We start from the raw sequence: 8,151 nt of genomic DNA, 5'->3' as shown, positions 1-8,151 counted from the left end.
TGGGAGAAACAGGTGAATGTCTCAGGCTCCAGATCAGTGAACACAGCCAGGATTTGGCTGGGACTTCAGTGTTGTGACTTGGCTCACAGGGTCATTGTGGCCTTTCCACAGACCAGGAGTTTCCCTTCCCTCTGACAATATCTCCTGTGACTTTATTCTCTTTGCTCCAGATGGCCTGGATGCCCCCACCATTTCTTCCTCATACACCTATTACCATACAGGGGAAGTCCCCAAGCTCTCCTGCCTCACAGACTCTCACCCACTGGCAGAACATTCTTGGCTGATTGATGGGAAGTTCCAGCAATCAGCACAAGTGTTCTTTATCCCCCAAATCACTAAAACATACAGAGGGGTCTATGTCTGTTTCAGCCATAACTCAGCCACTGGTGGAACAAATCTCATAATCAAGAGCATCATAATCCCTGGTAAGTGGATCCCTGGAGCATTGGCAATATGTTTTCCAGTGCAGTCTATCTAACTATCAGGGAAGAGCCACCTGCCCTCTGCAAAGGGAGAGGGAAAATCAAAAACCCAGGACAGGGAATATGTTTCTGCTCCAAAACCACCAGCTTTTGCCTGTCCCCTTCACTCTTTCTAGATCATTCTTTAGATGGTACACTAACAATGAACAATCTCAAAGGAAATTAAGAAAAGAATTTCAATTCACATTAAAATCAAAAGGAATAAAATATTTCGGTATAAGTTTAACCAAAAAGGTCAAATGATTATACCGTGAAAACTACAAAATATTGCTGAAATAAATTAAAGACGATACCAATATATGGAAAGACATTTCATTTTCATGGATTGGAAGAATCAATATTCTTAGAAAGATAATACTACCCAAAGTGAGTTGCAGATTCAATGCAACCCCTACCAGAATCCCAGTAACATTTTTGGCAGAATTAGAAAACTCTGTTCTAAATCTGACCTGACAGGCTCTTATTAATGACTGCCACAACAGAAACACTGAGAAAAAGATGCAACCACGAAAAGGTGGAAAGTTCTGATGACATAGAAAATAGCAATCAGCCTTTCTCGCATCCCAAAGCCTTCAAAAATATACCAGTGCAGCATGGCCATTATGGAATTGACCGAAAACTAATCACCAAGCTAGAAATGTGGTGAGAGGAAAAAAAAAAGGGGGCAAGAATATATTTGGCTTATCACCACCCACTTTTGCCTACTAATCTGATGCTGAAAAAAAATGCTCACTGAAGCATTTTAGATTTTGAATCTTTCAGATTTGGGATGCTAAACCAGTAAGTATATGACAAATATTTCAGAATCAAAAAATCTCAGAAATCCAAAACACTTTTTGTCCTAAGTCTTATGCAGAAGAAATACTCTATCTATGTGAACTATAGGCATCAAGCTGTACAGCAGATCTCTAGAACCTCCCCACCTTGCATAACTGAAACTGCACAACCATGAACAACTTCTGATGCTCCCCACTCCCAGCTCCTGGCAACCAGCAGTCTCTTCTCATATTCACTCTGGAATCCACTTACATGAGGTCCATAGAGTAGTCGAAACCACGGAATCAGAGAGTAGAATGTCCAATGAAAGAAAATATTTCTAAAACTTCTCTACAAATTTGTCTCATATCCATCAAATACACATGGCCCATGAGGACCAGATTTCCAGCAGTTCATTCCCACTCTTTCCACCAGTCAGTTCTGCATTTGCAAATGTCCACATGTATTTCTGGAAAGATCCACATGATCCTCACCTGCCCTCTGCAGAAGGAGAGGAAACTTAAAGAACCCAGGACAGGGAACATGGTTCTGCTCCAAGGCCACCAGTTCTTGCCTGTCCCCTTCACTCTTTCTAGATCATTCCTTGTACTCTGCTCTATCTTTAGAGGTCACTGGTTCAAGTAACTCATCATGAAACACCTGCAAAAAACTGCCCCACCTTGTGCCTCTACTGCCTGATGACTGAACTGACCTCCAGGCTTGACTCTGGTCTCCCCTGTGTTATTTCTGCTGAAACATCCAGTCCCAGGCCAGGCTGCTCAGTATCTTCAGGGTTACAGGACAATGGGAAGTCCCATTATTACTCATCTCTAGAATGTCCTTGGAAATGGAAGCTGCAGAGAAATCACAACTAGGGGGGCAAACTAGGATGGAATTTGGAAAGGGCCCAGCAGTTGCACATTCCAGGTAAGGAACCCAAGGTGAGCCAGCCAGTCAACTGATGAGGGAGGGACTCGTAGGGGTACCAGGGGCTGTGACTCCCACTGACGCGTCTGTCCATGACCCAAAACTGCTGCTCAATTGACCCTTGAGAAAGTCTCTGCTTCCCTAAGAGCAGGCGGCCTCACAGTCTTTGAGCCCTTAGATCATCATGCATCTGTCTTGTGACACACGCACCAGCTATTGGCTTTCAAGGACTTGGGGGGGCTGAGAGGTGGGAGATGCCACTCTGATTGAAGGATGCCTGTGGAGGAATCAAAGGTGCCACATGGCACAATCTTCTCTCTGTTATCCACACAGCGAAGCTGCCCAAGCCCTACATCACCATCAACAACTTAAACCCCAGGGAGAATACGGACGTCTTAACCTTCACCTGCGAACCTAAGAGTGAGAACTACACCTACATGTGGTGGCTAAATGGTCAGAGCCTCCCGGTCAGTCCCAGCGTAAAGCGACCTATTGAAAACAGGATCCTCATTCTACCCAGTGTCACGAGAAATGAAACAGGACCCTATCAATGTGAAATACGGGACCAATATGGTGGCATCCTCAGTGACCCAGTCACCGTGAATGTCCTCTGTGAGTATCTTTTGTGCCTCTGTGGGCCAGGATATCGGCTTAAGTCCAAACGACCAGAGGCCAGGCCTCTCAGTCTCTCTCTGGTCCAAGTATAGACACCTTTACTTCTGGACATCCGAGCTGGCCATGACTCCCTGCCCTGGGAAAACCTGGGTAGGCACAGCCTTAACCAAGAATATAAGGGGAGGAGACACTCTTGTCATGGGAGACTTGGGGCCCACAGCTTGCGATGGGAGAAACAGGTGAATACCTCAGGCTTTGGCTCAGTGAACATAGAGGGGGTTTGGCTGGGACTTGAGAGTGTGTCTTGGCTCAGAAGGTCACTGTGTTCCTTTAAGAGACCAGGAGCATCCCCTTCCCGTGGACGACATCACCTGTGGCTTTATTCTTTTTGCTCCAGATGGTCCAGACCTCCCCAGAATTTACCCTGCATTCACCTATTACCATAAGGGGGAAAACCTCTCCCTGTTCTGCATCGCCGACTCTAACCCACCGGCAGAGTATTCTTGGACAATTAATGGGAAGTTTCACCTATCAGGACAAAAGCTCTCTATCCCCCAAATTACTACAAAGCATAGCGGGCTCTATGCTTGCTCTGTTCGTAACTCAGCCACTGGCAAGGAAAGCTCCAAATCCGTGACAGTCAAAGTCCCTGGTAAGTGGATCCCAGCATGCTTGGCAATAGGGTTTTAGGTGGAGTGTATCTGGCTTCCAGAGAAGAGTCAGGAAAACATTTTTATTCCCAGCCTGTGTCCCATGGGCACAAGCAAATCCCAAATTATCCTCCTGAACCCTCCCAATTTCTCTAAGAACTTCCAAAACTTTAACAAACAGGCTGATATCTTCATAAAATTCCCAGCCTAGACCAAGCAGGAAAAACATTGATTTCATTGAAATAATTGATAATAATGAGGATAATGTTTTTATGATTTTTATTTGAAAATTTGCTGATTCTTTAAATGGTTTGTTTTCTAGATTTATGGAATTTTTCTCTTTTAATCTATCTATAGCTTATACCAGTTCAATAAACTATACTTCTGGGAACGATAATTGAAACATTTACTTTTGCTCTCTACCTGACTGCCCCAGAATTGGGTAACTATTCATGAGTATTGATATGTTTATGGTAATACACATGTTTGCACAAGTACAGTAACAATCTGCTCTCTTTGTAACAGGACACATTTGAAATCATTGGTTATAGTACCAAGGCTTTGACTGGGATGTTATATTTAAGAATATAGATAGAATGAACCAATATGAACCGCAGACAAAGTCTGAAGTCAGACTTGGTTTGGCTTCCTATTCTCAAGAGTTTTGTAAAAGTTTAATCTGAGATTCCTTTTAGAAACTTAGAGCAAAGAAAATTTTAAAAGAGCGTCCACATGGTCCATTGCTACTCTTGCCGCACTTACGTAAAGAATCAGACCAAGTTTAAAGAAACTCAACCTATTTTACAAACAAACTTATTCTACTGAAATTATCATTGGTAAAAATAGAGATGCCCATAGAGAGAAAAATTATGTGGAAAATAAAAACTGTAGTACACCTGTAATGAGATTGCAGCCCTGTTCATTGTTTCTGTGTTTTTATTATCCATCTGCAGAGTGGACATTACCCTGAATTCTACCAGTTCCTCCAATTCCATTTTCTCCCATGGAATCACTAAGAGCAAGACCCACGCTGTTCCAGAAGCCCTATAAGCTGGAGGTGAACAACTCAATGTAAATTTCATGGGAAAACCTTGGACCTGAAGCGTGAGCCACTCAGAGCTCACCAAAATGTTCGATACCATAACGACAGCCGCCCAAACTGTAAACCACGACAACAAGCTGATGACTTCCCACTGTGGACAGTTTTTCCCAAGATGTCAGAACAAGACTCCCCATCCTGATGAGGCTCTGACCCCTCTTAACTGTCCTTGCTCATGCCTGCCTCTTTCACTTGGCAGGATAATGCAGTCATTAGAATTTCACATGTAGTAGCTTCTGAGGGTAACAACAGAGTGTTGGATATGTCCTCTCAACCTCAAACTTTTACATAACATCTCAGGGGAAATGTGACTCTCTCCATCTTGCATACAGGGCTCCCAATAGAAATGAACACGGAGATATTGCCTGTGTGTTTGCAGAGAGGATGGTTTCTATAAAGAGGTAGGAAAGCTGAAATCATAGTAGAGTCCCCTTTAAATGCACATTGTGTGGATGGCTCTCGCTGTTTCCTAAGAGATACATTGCAAAACGTGACACTAATACTGATTCTAGCAGAATAAAACATGTACCACATTTGCTAATACTGTTCTCTTAAAATAATTTTAAAAGAATGGGGTGGGCCCTCCCATGTGTCCAGGCCAGGTCTCTGAAGAGAACCCTCCATCTGCGGTAACAATGCCTAAGAAGATGACATGGACTTGGTCCTGATATGCAGCCATCCCTGTATACCCTTCCCCAGCTGCAGGGCCATACCAGCCCAGGACCCAAATCTTCAGCTGCAGAGCTGACAGAGAACATGGGATACCCAGCATCCCTTACCTTCTTCCAGGCCACTGCAGTGGCTACTGGCATGGCCCATTTACCCCTGAGGACACCCATCTGCTGACCCACAGTTTCTAAGAGTCAGACTTTCCTGGCTTCTCTGAGCCCCAGCTACTTTCACTCTGCTGAATCCTTCTTCTCCCCACAGGTGTCATTGCCTTAGCAGACATCTCTTTCAGCTGCAGCTAACGGGTAAGCCAAGACCCAGACCCCAGAGGATAAACAAGGATTTCAAAACCTACTGTATCCAATGGAGGTGCCCATTTGTGGGTGGAAAGCCACCCAGGTGCCGAGGCAAGAGACCGAGGGCACGAGCTGTTATACTATAACAAAACATAAAAGAAGAATAGTTATACCAGATATAGATCTTAGATATGATTATACATGAATGTCGCTAATCATTATTGGTAGCAATTACTCTTTATTCCAATATTATAATAATCCTCGCTCTATAATCATAACCTAGGAAAAGCCAGGCCATACAGAGATAGGAGCTGAGGAGACATAGTGAGAAGTCACCAGAAGACAAGTGTGAGCCTACTGTTACGCCCAGACAGGGCCACTAGAGGGCTCCTTCGTCTAGCAGTAACGCCAGCCTCTGGGAAGACACCCATTGCCAAGCGGACACGTGACCCACGTGAACTTACCTATCATTGGAGATGGCTCACACTCCTTATCCTGCCCCTTTGTCTTGTATCCAATAAATATCAGCGCAGCCTGGCATTCGGGGCCGCTACCGGTCTCCGCATCTTGGTGGTAGTCGTCCCCCTGGCCCAGCTTTTTCTTTTATCTTTTTGTCTTTTGTCTTTATTTCTACAATCTCTCGTCTCCGCACACGGGGAGAAAAACCCACCGACCCTGCGGGGCTGGTCCCTACACCTACTGTACAGAGACAAAGAAGTAGAGACATATTCAACTCGCCCAACAACATTGTATCCCAAAACAATGTCCTCTCTGCCCCTCATCATGGAATTCACTCTCACCACGTGGGCAGGTGCTTCCAGGGTCTCACAACTACAAGAGGCAATGCACACTTTAACATAGCACTTCAGCAAATAAAGTGGTGACAGTTTACCTACTTACATAAAGTTTCTTAAAAGGTTCTCCCAAATTTCCCCCTGAAGAAGACAGAAAAGGCTTTCCCAATTGTGAAACATTGGCCTCCCACCTTTCAAAAAAGTACCCATGAATAGCCAAAACAATCTTGCCAAAATAAATTGTAGGGCTTGAACTTTCTTATTTGAAATCTCACAAAGGAGTACAATCATTAAAACAGAAGCTGCTGGCAAAAGAATGGACTTAAAGACAAATGGGATAGAGTTGAGAGTCTAGAAATAAACCCTCACACTTATGGTCAATTACTCTTTGAAGAGGGTGTCAAGACAATTTAATGGAGGAACAATTCTCCTTTCAAATCATAGTGCAGAAACAACTAAATAACCACATGCAAAACAGTGAATTTAGATAACTCTACGCCCACCATATCAAACACTTCTCTAAAAAATTGATTGGTGAGTTAAATATAAGACCTACAACCATAAAAACATCTTAAAATAGACATAGAGGTAAATATTGATGACGTCAAATGTGCAACAGATTCTTAGATATGATACAAAAGCATGACAAACAAGAAAAATGAAGAGATAAAATGGGCTTTATCAAGATGTGAGCCTTTTGTGCATCAAAGGAAATTATCAAGAAAATAATTAATAGATACAGAATGAGAGAAAATATTTGCAAACCACATATAGGCAGTTTTCATGTCCAGATAATATAAAGAACTAGCTACAACTCAATAACAAAAGGACAAACCATCCAATTTAAACATGGGCAAAAGACTCAAATAGACATTTCTTCAAAGAAGATATACAAATAGTCAAGAAGGACATGAAAAGATACACAACATCATTAGTCACCAGGAAAATACAAAGTCAAAGCTGCAATGAGACACCTCATCACACCTACAAAACTGGCTACCATTCTTTTAAAATGTTAAAAAACAGGTAGCAGCATTAGGAAGAATTTGGAATCCTCATACATTGCTGGTGAGAATATGAAAAGGTACAGCCGTTAGGAGAAACAGTTTTGTTGTTCCTCAAAAAGCTAATCATAGAATTCTCATTTGAAACAACATCCATTCATAGGTATATACCCAACAAATTAAATCCAGGGACTCAAACAGGTACTTGCATGGGAATGTTGATTGCAGCATTATTCACAAATGATAAAATATGAAAACAATGCAAGTGCTCATCAACACATGAATAAATAAATATGGTGACACATACAACGAAATGCTAATCTGCCATAAAGAGGAATGAAGCTCTGACACCCGCTGGAACATGCATGGACTTTGGAAACATTATGCCAAGTGAAATATATCAGAAAAAAATAACATAATTGTATAATTCCATTTATATGAAACATCAAGAATACGCAAATTCATAGAGACAGAGTAGAGATGGTCAAGGTCTAGGGTGGAACATACAGGGAGTTATTGTTTAAAACATACAGAGTTTCAGTTTAAAATGATAAAAATTTCCTAGGAAAAATAGTGGTGATGGTAATTTAACACTGTGTATGTGGTTAATTTCACTGGATTGTGCATGTTAAAGTGGTTAAAATAGAACATTATTCAGAGAACTGTGAAAAATCGATTTCTATTATTTAATTCACCTAGGCTGAGGTGTTTGTTATGGCAGCTGAAGCCCATGAATACATCATCTGACCCAGTGTTTTCAATGAAACGCATCAGTTTTTCAATCAAGTTAGCTGGAAGCTCCTGTCCCCAGTAGAACCAGAGGCTCCAAAACAAGAGCTCCAGCAGAGGCTCAGCCACC

General features: G+C 42.4%; 1 pseudogene; it reads left to right on the top strand.

Annotated features, from left to right (window-relative positions):
* The first annotated feature begins 170 nt into the window (after nucleotides 1-170).
* LOC116464978 (pregnancy-specific beta-1-glycoprotein 8-like) lies at nucleotides 171-3,641 on the top strand (annotated as a pseudogene).
* The last annotated feature ends 4,510 nt before the right edge of the window (nucleotides 3,642-8,151 follow it).

This window comes from Hylobates moloch, unplaced genomic scaffold, assembly GCF_009828535.3.
Source record: "Hylobates moloch isolate HMO894 unplaced genomic scaffold, HMol_V3 SCAFFOLD_2504, whole genome shotgun sequence".
NCBI lineage: Eukaryota > Metazoa > Chordata > Mammalia > Primates > Hylobatidae > Hylobates > Hylobates moloch.
The sequence above is the reverse complement of the archived record's forward strand: the minus strand, read 5'-3'. Positions and strand labels throughout refer to the sequence as shown.